This window comes from Carassius carassius, chromosome 37 (assembly GCF_963082965.1).
Source record: "Carassius carassius chromosome 37, fCarCar2.1, whole genome shotgun sequence".
NCBI lineage: Eukaryota > Metazoa > Chordata > Actinopteri > Cypriniformes > Cyprinidae > Carassius > Carassius carassius.
The window spans coordinates 18,419,999-18,437,487 of NC_081791.1; the positions used below are offsets into that span (position 1 = coordinate 18,419,999).

At 35.3% G+C, this 17,489-nt stretch overlaps 1 protein-coding gene across 2 annotated transcripts in view; it reads right to left on the reverse strand.

Annotated features, from left to right (window-relative positions):
* Positions 1 to 526, reverse strand: part of adcy6b (adenylate cyclase 6b) — a 40,645-nt gene extending 40,119 nt beyond the window's left edge. For both annotated transcript variants that reach the window (XM_059527953.1, XM_059527954.1), the window contains exon 1: positions 322 to 526. The gene's annotated coding sequence lies outside the window, so the exon portion shown is untranslated. The remainder of the gene's footprint in view (positions 1 to 321) is intronic.
* Between the last annotated feature and the right edge of the window lie 16,963 nt (positions 527 to 17,489).

Below are 17,489 nucleotides of genomic sequence, written 5' to 3' on the forward strand. Positions count from 1 at the left end.
ACAAGTAATCACCATAAACAAACTCCGAAACATAGAGAATGTGTCTGGTTTCTAGTGCAGAGCATTATAGAGCACCTTCACAGTAAGGTTAGTGAAAGCGCAACATAACTGATCGTGAAGAGACTGCTCTTAAAAGACAAACGCAGCTACATATCCTTACTCTACTGTAAATTCGCTTTCATCATCGACTGCTGCAACTAGAAAATGTTGCCCGAGGTTCTTACGCCGCTGCCGCTGCTAACAAGCCACACAACACACTGCAAAACAAGGACACATTTCAAGAGTAAGCGAAAACACATCCGTAGGACAAGAAGCACTCACCGAAAGCCCCCATGAATCAGCAGCGCAACGTCCTTCAATCGCGAAATCACGGAGTGGAACTGTCGCTTGACCGAGAGAGTGTTTAACTGCGAGTGATTGACTGGGCGATGGTTACATTCTCGCTCGCGCACGCTGCTGATACAGTCACGTTCGTCCTCATGCTTCTTCACGCGCTGCTACTATCCACTGAAGTCTGGAGTCCCCCTAGAGGTACAGCCTCTCCGTTCGCGTGTGCGTGTGTGTGTGTGTGTGTGGCTTTGGTGTTGCCTACATTGTGGGGAGCAAATATCTCCACATAGACAGTAAAACCAGGTAAATTTTTGACGTTGTGGTGACCGGCTCAAATACCACGAGGGTAGGATTAATAAGCATTCTAAATAGAAATGAAAACGTAGAAATTACAGGAAAGGTTTCGATGTAGGGGTAGGGATATTGTTAGACATAGGTGTTCGTTCAGACTTCAGAGTAAAAAGTCTAAGACTGCAAGATTGAATTGAGAATTTTAGATAATATATATATAAGTTATATTTGTATGACTCAAATAAGTGTGATTTTTACAAGAATAAATAAAACATAAAAACTTGTTTTTTTAAATGTCCAAAAAATTAAAAAGAAAAATGTTTATATGCATGTATGTATATGTTATATATAATGTATGTTATACAGTATACATATTTTATGAAACAGCATAAAAATACTTATACTTTACATAATGCCATTACTGTGTTGCATTTCTAAGTCCTGTGAGGTGCAAACTATTTCTGTTGCTATTAGCAATAGAAATGTGTTCATAGTTCATAATGTTTGTCCAGTTTTGGTGTTTGTACAAATTGTACATTTACTGTATAGACATACAGGTGCATTTAAAAAATAATAATATTGTGAAAAAGTTTTTGTTGTTGTAAGTGAAAGTGAAACTTAATATATTTTTAGAATCATGACAAGTAAAACATTTCAAAAGTTTTTTATTATTATTATTATTTATTTATTTATTTTTATTAGAGCTTACAGCTCATGAAAGTCAAAAATCCACTATCTCAAAATATTAGAATATTTACATTTGAGTTTCGTTAAATGACCATCCCTACAGTATAAATTCCTGATGACTTGCCAATAGTCCAGAAGACAATAATTGACACCCTCCACAAAGAGCATAAGTCACAGAAGGTCATTTCTGAAAGAGGTGGCTGTTCTCAGAGTGCTGTAACTAAGCATATTAAATGCAAAGTTGACTGGAAGGAAGAAACTGGGAAGGAAAAGTTGCACAAGCAACAATGATGACCGCAAGCTTCAGAGCACAGTCAAGCAAAGCCGATTCAAACACTTGGAGTGAACTGAAGCTGGAGGCAGTGCATCAAGAGTCTCCACATTCTTACATTTTCAGGAAAAGGCTACCACCCACTTCTGAAACAGAAACAACATAAGAAGCATCTTACCTGGGCTAAGGAGAAAAAAAACTGGACTGTTGCTCAGTGGTCCAAAGTCCTCTTTTGAGATAAAAATTAAATTTTGTATTTCATTTGTAAATCAAGTTCTGTAGTCTGGAGGATGACTGGAGATGCAGAGAATCCAAGCTGCTTGAAGTCCGGTGTGAAGTTCCCGAAGTCAGTGATGATTTGGGTGCCGTGGCGTCTTCTGGTGTTGCTCCATTGTGTTTGATCAAGTCCAAAGTCAATGCAGCCATCTACCAGGAGATTTTGTAACACTTTTTGCTTCCATCGACAGGCTTTATGGAGATGCTGATTTCCTTTTCCAGCAGGACTTTAGTACCTACCCACAGTGCCAAAACTACTTCCAAGTGGTTTGCTGACCATGATATTACTGTGATTGACTGGCCAGCCAACATGCCTGACCTGAACCCCATATGGAATCTATGGGATTTTTTCAAGAGAAAGATGAGAAACAGTCGATCCAACAATTCAGATGAGCTGAAGGCTCAGTAGTGCCTTAGCGTTGCCACAGGCTGATCGCTTCCATGCCACACATCACTGATGCTGGAGTTTGTGCTAAAGGAGCCCCGGCCAAGTATTGAGTGCATAAATGAACATTTTTTATTTTTTTTGACTGATCTCAGGAAATATTCTAATATTTTGATATACTGGATTTTTGTCTTTCATAAAGAGAAAACTCTAATAGTCAAAATTAAAACAAACCAATACATATAATGAATCTAGAATATATATATATAAATATATAAAAAGAAGTGCTCATAAGGGAAATGTGCACTAGTTGGAAAATATAGGCAAAAATGTTCCACCTCAAATCTAAGGTCAACAGGTTTCTGGTTCAGGTTATAGGTTTAGAGGTAAAGGTAAACCGTAAACCAGCTATATAAATAAATAAACATTGCGTCTATAAGAGGTCATCACTAATGTAGCTTCTAAGTTTTCTACTGTATGTGTTTGTGCTAAAACAGGTGAGGGAATATCATACATATGGGATGTTTCACACATTCCCCCTGCTGACACTAAAGATGTTTAATTGCTTCATGTTGTGTAAACACACACTACCAGCCACAGGTTTGGACACACTTGACTGACTTCATGGTTCTCATAAATAAATAAATTAAAAAATACTGTAGGATATCATTTTGTTTGTATATGAATTCCTTCACAAATGTATAATTTTAAATAAAATATGTAATAATAAATATTCTTTCTTATGAAAGAAAAGCAGACAACAGGTGTTCAGCATGATATTCATTTAATACTGTTTAAAAGTTGACTTGAGAACCCAAGTGTATGTAGAGCTACAATCTAGGTAAAGGGTGGCTATGTTTATGAAGCTAAAATCGAAGTAGTTTGAATTTGTGTTTTTATACTGTAAGGTTAAAAATAGTACAAATAAAGAATGAGTAGGTGTGTCCCAACGGTTGACTGGTAGTGTATGTGTTTCATCAGAATAATTACATGACAGTACATGACAAACAGACTACCTTTTAAAGTGGTTGTTCTGGACAGTGTTTTCTTTCTGTTTTGCTTTTTGAAGCTCCTTTGTGAGGCTTGCCTGAGGATTCAACGCTGATTAAAACAATATGTGCTTGTCCATGCTTATATGTGTGTGACTGGTTAGTGGCCCCACTATGCAAATAAAGCTTTATTTGTTCTGCTTACAGAACACATAACCTTTGAGTGCAGTTTGGTCTCCTTGTCAGAGCTGATGCTTTAGGGTTTTATCTGTTTTTACTGAGGCAGATTTCACACATCAAATACCACTCTCATGTTAACCTGATTCATTTACAATCGGACTCATAAACAGACAATAGTCAAATCTAAACAGATTTATTTTTCCCCCCTCGTTGGGGGAAACCTTTTGCACTGACAACAACCAGATGTTGAAAAATCTATTTACTACCCAAGTTTTCATTTACAACACAGATTTTCATGATTTCAATGAAAATATTAAATTACAGTAGGCAACATTTGAAGTGGATCAAAAAAGTTCATCAGAGTTGTCCTAAGACAAGAACGTATTTTGGTTTTAGGTTTAAGGACAACATTGATAAAAGGTTTTGATTCACTTAAAGTGTTGACTAGTGTATAATAATGCTATTGAATAATATAATATAATTTTGTGAGCGAAATCTATATAGGATAAGAATTCCTTGGTCAAAACATGAGGGAAACTGTTCCTCAGTGTCCTATGACATTACAAGTACAAAATGATAAGACAGATAACAATAATTAGAGACAAAGTCCAAAATGTGTAATATCATTCTAATACTCCGCAATATAAGCAAACATATGATAAAACTATCCCATTCTGCATGTTTAAGTGTGCAAATACTCCAAAATGTCACTTTAAATAAACACTTCCTCCCATAACAGTAAAGTAGCAACCACCCAGATCAATAACTGCTCACACAAACACACACTTTACCTTTCAAATAAACCTTTAGCCCACTTTTACAACAAGAATGAAAATATTTTCAAATATGAACTTTGAGTTATAGGAGCTGGGCTTTGGCCTTCCACACCAGCTCCCACACTAGTTTCATTGCGCTTTATTTCCCTCCGACTCCTTCTTCAAGCACATTTACCTTCTGCAAGCCGAAGAATCTGACTCGATTCTGTCTGGTTTTAATTTCCTGTCTTAAATCTTCACCAACCCCAAGCAAAGCATGGAATTGGAGGTCAGAGGAAAAACTACACTTGTCTTTCTACAGATTCTATCGATGACAAAACATCAGCTTTAAAATAGTCTTATTCCAGTGTTTTATGTGTAGTTTGTCTCTGTTTTGCTTCAGTAGTCTAGTTGACATTTAATGGATTTGTCCTATAATAAGCACACATCTTATCACATGCCTCCTCTCACCCAGTTGTGCTGCTATTAAATAGTCAATGGTTGTCTCGTACTGGTGATTTTTCCAATAATTAATGCCACACTGTTAAGGCACACTATGTTCATCCAACAATATTTGACATCTATAAAGATGATAAATCGGCATTCCATGGGGAAAATGCAGCAAAGGGAATGCAGTTTAATTTAGCAGATTTGATAATACATCATTATTAAATTTAACAGGAAACAAAACTTTTAAAATAAAGTTATAGACTTATACCATATTGAATAATACATGGTATTTTTAAGGTAGAAAATATGAAGTAGTATTTATTGTAGAACTTCAATAATCTTTATTTCATTTTCAACTTTTTTTTTGGCAGTATACTGCCATCTAGGGGTTAATAAAAATGCTACAGCTTCCCCATTTAGATTACTAAAACTTCAGATTTGTCGAAATTCACTATATAATTATTAGTTATAGTTTGCTCCTCTCAGGTTAAACGTAGTGTGTTTTACACATAAGTAGGATTGGATTCATTTAACCGATTCATTTTCTTCATAATTTGATTGAGTGCTTCCGAATTTGATTTGAGTTTTCCCACAAGTTTCATGAAGCCTTTATTCGACAAGCACAAACAAATAATAGTACAGAGTTTGAGGTTATTACTTGTGCAAATAAATAAATAAATGAAATGGATTTCCATTTAATTCTAATAATTAATCTATATCGATTTTATGTCGTATTAATTGCACATTTGCAGTGTTTTAAAATGTTCGCCAGAGGGCAGCAATAACTAAATCTTCCCTGGTGTTCATGGCGTCATGAAAAATCCGTTCTCGCTTACCCTGATTTCATTAAAAGAGAGTTTTCCTCACATAATACAGTATGTTCCAAATGTGAACAATTATCATCTATGATGTTTTAGGAACATGACATTCAGTACATATTACAAAATATGTAAATATGTAAAATACTTGTAGGCTGCAGGATTTTTTATTTTTTTATTTTTGTCATACAAATCCATCTGAAAATTGGTAAGAGGAATAGAGTGTGTATGTGTGTGAGAGAGACAGCTTACAAAACTCCTTTGCCTTTTTGACATTGATATAACCTCCTTCAGAAGTCAATAGTTCAATCTAAAATAGACAGCACTGCACAAGTCGTGATCCTATCCAAAGTGCCAGATCAGTGAAAAAGGAGAGGAGCTACAGGATCCTTGTGCCCGCACAACCAAAGATACTTACAGTACTCTATCTGTCACTGAAGCATCATGGGAAACAGACTGCAAGAGGTTGTACATTATTGCTCTTTGTTCTTTTGTAGCACAAAATGTGAGGTTTTTGACGCCTCATGGCACCATCAGAGAGAGGCTCAAAATCACTTTCCAGAACATTCTCATTCACTATTCCTGGCTAGTGGAATAATCTTCCCACCCCTATCCGGAATGCTGAATCCCTGACCATTTTCAAGCACCAGCTGAATACTCATCTCTTTCGAAGCTACATGACTTTATCATAAAAAATAAAATAAAAAAACTATTTTTATTTATCTATTTCTAGCTTGTACTTATTTGAACAATATCTAAAACTTAATAATTTGCTTGTAATGTTACATTTAGACAAACTTAATGTTACATCGCATGTTTATCAATGGATCCTCTGCAGTGAATGGGTGCCGTCAAAATGAGGGTCCAAACAGTTGATAAAAACATCACAATAATCCACAATTAATCCACACAACTACAGTCCATCATTTTCTTAAGCAAAAAAAGATGCATGTTTGTAAGGAACAGTTCCATCCATAAGATATTTTTGACTTCAAACTGCTGCTTTCAGATAATATCCACTATATCCATTATATAGTCCTATCCAAAATATTGCTTTCTCTAGTAAAAGATAAATAAAAATAATAATAATTGTCTTAATGCACTGACCAAGCATCATTTACAAGCAAAAACAGCCCAAAATCATTCTTAACCAATATGACTGTGGGTAATGGACTGTTCTGATGAAGAAACAAACTTGTCTACATGTTGGATGGCCTGAAGAAATTTTACTTTTGGGTTAACTTTTCCTGTAATAAATGTGTACCTTGAAAAATGTGCATGTCTATGTTATTTGTTAACTATTATTTTGCTTCTAGGCCTACTACACACTTGATGAATATTTTCTAGATTGACAGACAGAAAAACAGATAGATAAATAGATAGACAGACAGACAGACAGACAGACAGATAGACAGATAGACAGATAGACAGATAGATAGATAGATAGATAGATAGATAGATAGATAGATAGATAGATAGATAGATAGATAGATAGATAGATAGATAGATAGATAGATACGGGATGAAATTAGACTCAAAATGATTAATAGATCCATGCAAAAATATCAATGTACTACGTCAATTTAATACATGTATCTTACAAACCACAAACAAATGCATTTCCATTTGATTCGGGATTAAATAATTGTGCAGCGATTCGTACATATGCAGACATGTTTGTGAATAAAAATGTTATGTTCTGCATTAATATATCATAAATTGCACATGCAAAAAGCAATCCATGCATATGTGAAAAAAACCTTTTCCAGAATAAAGTCATTAGCCTATAATGTGAGATTAAACTCATTAAATATTATCCAGAAAAATGTAGAAATAAAATATTGAGAATAAAAATATTTAAATATCAAGAATAAAGTTGTTCATTGGTCAACTTCATCTTTGCAGCCGACACTGACTCAGAAAATAGTTCAGTAATAAGTAGCCTATTATAAAATGTTCTAGCTATTTATGCGATCCGCTTGAACGCGGAATAGGCTTTAGCCTATAAAGCACTCGTTTAGTATAGTTTAGTTTAAGTTAATAATTTAACTATAAATGTGCGATCACTGATGGCTTAAATGAGCGACTATAATTCCCCTTTTAATAATAATTATAAAAATAATAATAAAAATAATACAAGGAAGGCATAAACTGACAACGTGCAGTTGAATTACAGAAAAAAAACACATGGTTAGCTATTGTCACAAAGTTCTTTTTTGGCCAAATTAATATACGCTTTTCTGTGTCTTAAGACAAGGTAAAACATCTTTATTGTATTTCTACGATCAGAGTAGAATAGCCAAACCAAAAAAAACAAAGAAAACACAATATAACATTCATAAACTGTACACAATGGAATGCGCATGTGAGTGGGGCTGTAGTGCCATCTAGTGGTCGCTGTTTCTCTTTGGCTCAGCTGCGCGTGGATCTCGAGCTGTGTGTGTGTGGTTTGGGCAAGGCTTAAAGTGCGGAACAAAAGTCTCAAAATTCAAATGAATCAAATAGAATCGACTCGGAAGAGACATGAAAGAATGCACGTGCGTTGCCTGATTCACAAATGCACAAATTTAATCCCTAAATGCACAAATTGTGATATTTTAATACAAACTATAACATTTGTATATGTCTCTATTTGAACAAATGCTGCACATTAATTTAATTCTTAACTCCTGTTTCAGTGTAGTGAAGCACATTCGCAAATTTTCCAAATTTTTCAAACAGGCGTCACCCGATCCACATATGCATGGATTCCTTTTTGCATGTGCAATTTATGATATGTTAATGCAGAACAGAAAATTTTTATTCGCAAACATGTATGTATATGTACAAATTGCTGCACAATAATTTAATCCCGCATTAAATTGAAAGGCATTTGTTTGTGGTTCGTAAGATACATGTATAAAATTGATGTAGTACAATGATATTTTTGAGTGCATCTATTAATCATTTTGAGTCTAATTTCATCCCATAGATAGATAGATAGATAGATAGATAGATAGATAGATAGATAGATAGATAGATAGATAGATAGATAGATAGATAGATAGATAGATAGATAGATAGATGGTTGAACTGGATCAGCTCATATTAGATCGAACCATCTTTATCTCTATGAGTCCTAAAGGACAAAGTGAAAAGTGCTGTTCCATTATTTATGAGGAATAGGGTAATCTAATCCTTCCTTTCACCAGTGCATTGTGTTTGCTGTCAATGATGAATTCACACGAGTCTGATTCAAACCTGTAACATTAAAAATGCAGGTTACCTATGGGCGTTTATTCAGAAAGAATGGATGCATGGCCATGATGCTTGCAAACAGCCGAGCTGTTTAGTAGTGAAGTTTGATGATTTTTATCACTAAAAATCCTTGTCTGTTTATCGATCTTTTTGTCAGCATCCCCATCATCACACTTCTAGTTTTGTCCAGACACTGTTAGTGCCTCATCCATAAGAAGTGAGTGTTTAGAACCTGAACAGTGTTAAGTTGTAGAGGCTTTATGCAATTAAGATCAGTCTACCTTCCACTGAGAAAGAACAGTCCAGTCGTTGCTTTTTTGTGTAGTGTTCTCTGTTAATTCCCAACTGTTTACCATGTGTTTGCTCCCTTGAGAGTAGAACAACACAAACACGTTATGCAACACCTGACTCAGTCCACATTATGTCTTCTGCTTCTTTGTAGAGTTTATTTTAGTTTAGTTTAGACAGCAGCGTTTCTCTTGATATTACTATAAAGAGTATAATATACATTTTTCCTGTTTATTTTCTACAGTTTGAGACAGCAGTATGAACAGATGAATAGCATGTTCGTTTTCTATTGCTCAAACCCTTTTTCTGATTTGCCATTTTTTTGTTGATTTGTTCATTCATTCATTCATTCTCATCATTTTAAATGGAAATATGAAGGTTTTCCTCCCTGGAATCTTTGTGGTCTTATGGCTTTTACAATGACTAAGGAGAACAGTTACCACAGTCCGCAATTTCGAAAAAGTTTTAAACTCCAAACTCAAGCTCTTAAGAGATTTCATACATAATGCATGCCAGAGGGTTCAACCCAGTGAGCAAGTCCATGGGACAGACTTTAGGGCAGAGCTTATAGGGCTGCCAACATCCTGCCAGAAATTTAGCCTTCTCTCTCTTTCCGTCTCTGCTCTGATAACATTGTGGATTTCAAGCCTCTATTCATGTTTTATTCACATGCACCACTCATATGGAACTCAAATTGATGGGCCCCCTCCTTGGCTCTCCATGCCTGACTGTTCAGAGCAACATGTCCTCATCTATTATGGATCTTAGATCTACTGGACAGTGGAAATTAAAAGTTATATGAGAACCACCATCTGCTATCTACTGCTTCTCGTTATACTGTAGGTCACTGTTGTCATTGTATAAGCTGATATATTTGTTTATATAGATATGTTTTTTTTTATTATATATATATACATTTATATTATATAGGGTTAATTTTATATAAACATATGCTTCATTATCCCTTCTTTAAAATTAGCTTACAATATTACAGTATTTTTAACAATCATGATTGAATATTATATCAGTATTATGAGAATCATTACTTATCAATTGTATCATTACATTGTTTGAAATTTTTCAAAAAACTAAATGTTCTGTTTATTTTCAGATTTAATAATACAATGTCCTGTATGTTATTTTTATATGTAATTCATTCATTTTTGTATTTTTTGTCCAGGACAATAATGTGACTTTTTGTAACTGCAGTGCTTATCTAAATCTTTTCCAAACCTGTGCATGTGTGTGTGTGTGTGTGTGTGTGTGTGTGTTTGTGTTTCAGTGTATTCCTGAGCTGTGTATTTGTGATTCCTCTGCTTTCTGAGTACTGCTTTGGAGCCACAGTTTGATCAGAATTGTTCTGCCATGCATTTCTTGGCTCAGCAGCGCAGAGAGCATTTAAGACATCCCCGTCTCACTGCAATAGACCACACATGGGACATGTTCACATCTTTGACATAAACACAGAGAAAAAGAGACACCTGACAGCCCAGCATTCTCTCCCAAACCACAGCACTGTCACTGGATCAAACCTGTTTTCCAGTAAAAAATCTTATAAATTTACTAAAAGCAGAATTGTTTATGACAGTAATATTTTTAGGAAAACATTTTTCCTAAACCATTGATTTTTCCTGCAACCACACACACACACACACACACACACACACACACACACACACACACAAACAAATCAATGTACTGTATTAATATGAAGGGATATTCCATATTGATTTTTACAGGTATTTTACCTGTATTTTTTATTTTACACTGCTCTGTGTGGTCTTTAAGGGTTTACAGAAATTTCAGTAAAATGCCAAATTAGCAGTAATTTTTTTAATACAGTGTGTTTTGTTGAAGTTAGAAAAATTTACTCTATTCCTATGTACATTATGTGTATTGCAAAAAAAAGTTATTTCTAAAAAAAGAAAAATATTAAGAAAATTATTATTTCACAGCTAAATAAACATATTGTACATTTAAATAAATAAGAAGGTTTATCTAAGATGTTTCAACATATGTAGGGGGATGAATGTTAATATGTAAATTTAATGTACATGAATATGACTTTACATATCAAAAATGAAATTTTAATAGCTTCGCAATATGATTATTTTATGATCTCTATTCACCAAGGGATTCTTGGCCTTAAAAAGGTTGAAGACACTTGCTATAGAGCTACAAAATTACTGTGTTCTTGGATATATTTGATATATATATATATTAAATATATATATATGATATTATATATATGATTTTTAATTATAAACTTTAATATCTCTGGGAATCCAAAAATAAACAATAGCATAGATCTGATATATAACCTTCATAACATGAATGAACTCTGAGTCAGTGTGGTGCGAGAAACATGAGAGAACACAGAGGCATAAAGTGGGGTGAAAGAGAGATAGAGAAGGGGAGGGAGCTGTGAAAGGAATAAGACAGAGAAAATATGAGATAGATACTGCCTAATGTGCAGGGGGAGGGGGAATAAGAGAGGGAACTGGAGTTTGATGCTACAGTAGACTTCACTTGTGCACACCGAGCGCATCATGACCAGCTAGCTGTGAGAGTATGCACTCTCTCCACACCTCCAACTGAGTGAGTACAGCCACTTCTCTAACCTTCAACACAACCAAAAATGCTTAAAGTGAGTGTTTAGTGGATGTTTCACAGACTTTGAGATGAATGTTCAGTTTGGTGTAGAAGTGTTTTGTATGAAAAAAATCTTCAAATATGAAATATTCAATGCAATAAAAACTGGCAGAAAAAGAACAGCTTGTTTTAGCAGAAATAAAGCAGCTTGACGTCACTTATTGAGGCCAGAATGTTATTTTGACTCTGCTGAGGTTGTCACTCTTTTTCTCAGTCTCTCCATCCAAAGAAAATATGTTTGTTATGCAGAACATATTTTAGATTCATGTGGAGGATGCATAGGTTTCAGTTTTATCGTGGTGTCTGTGGAGCTGTTGGCATACTTGCAGGCACTCCTGGTGTTTCTTTTGTGTTGGGGGAAGGAGTGCATTTGGAACCGCTGGGCTTCCTGTGTGGGGTCAATTAAATACTGCATGAGACTAGAGCACTAAAAGCCTGTCCCGTGAGGAGAGGAGTGCTTGTGTGTGTGTGTGTGTGTGTGTGTGTGTGTGTGTGTGTGTCTGTGTGTGTGTGTGCAGTGGAGCATCAACGCGCAAAGCCTTGATTAAATTTGATAAACCAGCAAAGTTTTTAAAGGAGAAGATATTATTTTGTATTATTATTATTATTTAACAGGAAGCAGGAATCAAAGTTAGAATGAAGTGGCATGGAATAACGTAGTAGTGTTGTTTGGTACCATACTGTACAATAAGCAGTTTAAATTTGTAGAATATTTTCTGAAGTCTGTTATTATCAGACAAATTATATGTACTGGACATTTCTGTTTTTATTATTAGGAGTTTATCTGTATAGCGACAATACAAAAACATAATTTTAATTTAAAAGCATTTAACACAGAGATTATGAGAAACTCTGGCCTCCAGAAAGGCTTTAAATAAATAATAAATTGTATTTAATAATAATATAGTTAATAAAAAAAAGTAAAAAAATAAAATAATACAATTACTTTGTAATTGTAAACATGTTTTATACTTTTTTTTAAACAAAAATGTAATTATCAGCTACAAAATGTTAAGAATGCTAAAAGTGATTTTGTGTTTATTTGGGGGGGGGGGGATCTGTATTTTTATTATTTTTTTTTAGACCAGCGCTTAATCGTTGTTCTAATTATATACCTGTATATATATACAGTACAGACCAAAAGTTTGGACACACCTTCTCATTCAAAGATATTTCTTTATTTTCATGACTATGAAAATTGTAGATTCACACTGAAGGCATCAAAACTATGAATTAACACATGTGGAATTATATATGGAATTATATACATAACAAAAAAGTGTGAAACAACTGAAAATATATCATATTGTAGGTTCTTCAAAGTAGCCACCTTTTGCTTTGATTACTGCTTTGCACACTCTTGGCATTCTCTTGATGAGCTTCAAGAGGTAGTCACCTGAAATGGTCTTCCAACAGTCTTGAAGGAGTTCCCAGAGAGATGCTTAGCACTTGTTGGCCCTTTTGCCTTCTGTCTGCGGTCCAGCTCACCCCTAAACCATCTCGATTGGGTTCAGATCCGGTGACTGTGGAGGCCAGGTCATCTGGCGCAGCACCCCATCACTCTCCTTCTTGGTCAAACATACATACATACAGAGTATACACACACACACACACACACACACACACACACATTATATCAGTTCATGGATCCTCAGTGAAACAAAGTCATTGCTAGCACCCTGCTTTTCTGTTTTTGCACTTATAAATGAACTCATTTAGCCTCACTTCTTTACAAATCTTTCTCCACTCTTCAGCACATACAGTACTGTATGCTTTACAGCTAACACTCCCTTGAAATTTGGTAAGGGTGGGCTATATAGACTACAGCATCTGCTAAATTAATAAATGCAAATGTAAGCATGGGTACTGTAGATCAGTTTTTCTTTTATTACCTTTCTTGCCATCTTGATACAGTTGCTCAGTCATGTCATTTGATCAGTAGGGGTAAATGCCATGGTGCTGCTATTCTGTGTGTTGTGTGGCCAAAGTACATCTATAACTCTCATATGCTTCTGTCATCTCATTTTGGTGACTTGCATCATTCTGGTGTCCATATTCCACTTTCACTGCTTGTGGTTGAAATACAAGATGCTGTTTCTATTTTTATCACCTTGCGCAGATATCAGCAGGAACTCATCTTCGATAGGATTTGTGTCCTTGGTACAATAACAAGGCGTGTGGGAATTCAGGATATACTGTGTAATTAAGAGAGAGAGAGTAAGATAAGCTGTGAGCTCTTTTTTTAAAAAAGAAAGACGAAACTTTGCAAGATAACACGAGGACAGGAAGTTCTCACCTGGATAGGATGAGGTATGCTGGTATTGATTTATCCTGTTGTAATCTAGAAACGAGAGGTTACCAAATTTAAGTCCTCTCTGGAACTGGTTTTCATGAAGTATGATCAAACACACGTGAAGTCATTTCAGCTGCTATAGTGAACTAAACATATAGTGAGCTTAAAGGAATAGTTCACCCCAAGTTGTTCCTGACCTGTAATGAAGATATTTTGAAGAATGTTCATAACTTAATAGCTGACAGTGGCCATTCACTTCCATAGTATGGAACAAATGGGTACCATCAGCTGCTTAATTACCAAAAATAGCTGCTTTTGTGTTCAGCAGAAAAAAGAAAACCCAAAAAGGTTTGGTAAAACTTGAGGGTGTGTAAATGAACTAAGTTTAGTCAAAATATGTAATACTTAATATTTAAATTTTGTCAAGGATATTTGGATACAGTAGCAGAGTTTAGCCCCTGAGAGAGCTTCTACTTTACCCAGCCCACCCTTCTGTTCCTCATGGGTCATCTCTCTACATCCAGGCAGCTTTCTGTATGCACCCAGCACAAGAAAAGCAAGTAGAGTGGAAGAAAAGCTATATTTAGATCAACAGCACACACACAAAAACATGTACCGTCTTTCTCCATTGCTTAGGCAGAGATGGAGTGAAATCCTCACTTTCTGTCCCTCCACTGACCCTCATGATTTTCTTCACCTCAAGCTCTATCGCTTTTTTCCTCTCACTTTTTTCTCCCTCTAAGCTGTTCTCTTATTCAGGCGATACCTGATTTACTTCTGATATCTATAAGCTGTTTTTACTTAGATGGAACTTAGATATATGAAAATAATGATATGAACCAGTATTAATTAATTAGGCTCGATTATACTATTATAGTTTTTGTTTATATATTTAATTTTATTTAAAACTTACATTTTATTTTTGTTTTGTTTTTGAATTTTTAAATAGATGTCTTTTTGTTTTTTCGTTAAGTTATGGTTTTTATTTTTGTTTTAGTTGTTTTAGTAGGTTAACATAAATTAAATTGAGAAATATTTCCCTCGCAACTGCTGAAATAAAATACGTTTAGATTTTATAGTTTACAGTTTATATCCCTAAAGGACACCATTAGTCTGAAACCCGAAATTGCTCTGTTAAAAAAAATTCTAATTAATCCAGTTTCCCCCCATAATAAATGATACAATTTCTTAACTTAATATTTTTTTTTTGTGTGTCAGACCTGCGTGAACCTGGGTGAACAATAAACACAACTATTATTTGTTATACCATAATGCTCCTGTATTTTTTGCATTTTTCCAAATCATAAACAATTCCTAACAGTAAATATCTGCTCTAATAATTTTTTAAACCCTATATTTTCAATAAAGTCTCAATACGGTCTTATAATAGCTGCCCCTTGCTCCGGGTGTGTGTGTTGTTCACTACTCACTGTGTGTGCACTTGGATGGGTGAAATGCAGAACACAGATTCTGAGTATGGGACACCATACTTTACCACACGTCACATTTTTTCCTTTCCTTAAAATTATAAGAACTGAGGTATGCGAGTGGCCTTCTGTTTGTTTTCAAGCTCACCTACTTGCAAGCATGTGTATAAAGTGTATAAAAGAAAGCACAGCAGTAACATAGCCTCAAGATACACAGCTCTAAAAGCCACAGCGGACAAAGTTGAATTAAGAAAGAGCACAAGCTTCCAGTAGCTATAACGGATTTCAGAAAGAGGTCCAAACAACCTGGGGCAGCCTCAGGCCTCTGTTAGCCTGCTGATTTAATACAACCTGAAGAGGAAAAGGGTCCGTATTCATGATTCATTTTCGGTGGTACCGCCCCATTATGAGTGTGTGTGCAGGCTGACTCACCTTGTGTTCGTGGGGTGTTCTGCATCATGCTATTGTCAGGACAGTAATGCTAGCTGTGAAGGCATCCATCCCCAACCTCATTGGGTGGAACAGATTTACTCTCAGTTGGATCAGGCCTGGAGAGATTAGCAGACTGAGAGTGGTTTTTGAGATCAAGACTCCCAGGGAGTTTGTGTGAAAATCTTACAGTGCTGTGAGAGATACAATACAATGTAATCATAACGGACCGCTAAATCCTTTTAGTGCCATAACAAAAGCAATACAGTGTGAATTCAATAACCAATAGAATCAACTGTATAATTAGGGTGACTATACTTTAGTTTTCCTAAAAGAGGACAGTGAGTGTGGGGTTCAGGGGCGGGACGGGGCGGGGCGGGGATGTGTGTGTGGGGGTGGGGGTTGGGGGGGGGGTTGCCTAACACAGTAAACGTAGCATGTTCTTTTTTTGTTCGTTTGCTTGGTTTGTTTTTATAATAGATAAAAAGAAAACAAGTAGAAAATGAAAGGATGTGATATGTGGCCAAGTATGGTGTCCCATACTTGGAATTTGTGCTCAGCAATTAACCCATCCAAGTGCACACACACAGCAGTAAGTAGTGAGCAAACACACACGCACACACACACATATGAAAGTGAACAGCATGAATGCTCTTTCAGAAAAAATGTAAATGCTCTGCATATTGAGAGTGGGTCCCTAATGTGCATCTTGTGGGAGCAGGCGTCAATGGTCAGAAATTCAGCGGAAAACACCCGAATCCTGGACATTTTGAGTGAATAAGAAATCCTGTCTGGACGCATTATTTAAGGTCCAAAAAGAGGACATATCCAGGGTAAAGAGGACGTATAGTCACCCTAGTTATGATGCCATGAGAAACGAACAGTACAATAAACGAAGTGAACACTAAATAACATAGATTTTGATTGTTACTGATTATATTTAACACACAAAATCAATGTTCTGAACGAATCGGTTGACTGAATGATTCAAAGATTCACTGTCACTTACTTGCTCTATAAAATCTATTGTTAGGTTAGTGTTGCAAAACCATGGGTATAGTTTTAGATTATCATGGTTTAACAACAATAACCTTTTTGCAGTAAAACCATTGTTAATTTTTGTAAGGTAGTTTTAAAAAATCAAACTGGAACCATTGCATTTGAGTGGTCTTTGCTGTTTCTACAATAATTTATTGATGCTGGGGTCAAAACACTGATTGTTCTTTTTTAAGTATTATCATCCATTTACATGGGATTTAGAAAACACTTAATTCCCTGTTTTAGGGCACCAAATGCATTAGTGCAATTGGTTTCCCAGCTGTTTCTCAACAGGCAGATGTGTTTGTTTGCATTGTTAATTCATGCACAAGATAGCTTTCAGTGCCTGGTCCTGATTATTTGCATTAGCATTTGGAGTCTTCTGCTGGTGTCAGAGTCTTCTGCTCATTGAAATAAGCAGGAAATTAAATGATTAGAACATTCAGTGAAATTCTACATGGTACATTAGTGCAGTAATCAGATTAATTCACAAAAGGTTTTGCAATTAATTAAGCTATTTAACAATGGTGAAGCAAAGTGTCACTGCATTTAAAAACTATGATCACTGATTGGTGCACATTGACAGACTGTTTGGCATATTAAAACTTCTTGAAAAAAAGGACTGGCATGGAATCCAGTAAGTATGACAGAGCAAACATACAGATTAATTATAGTAATTTTTTTATGTACATC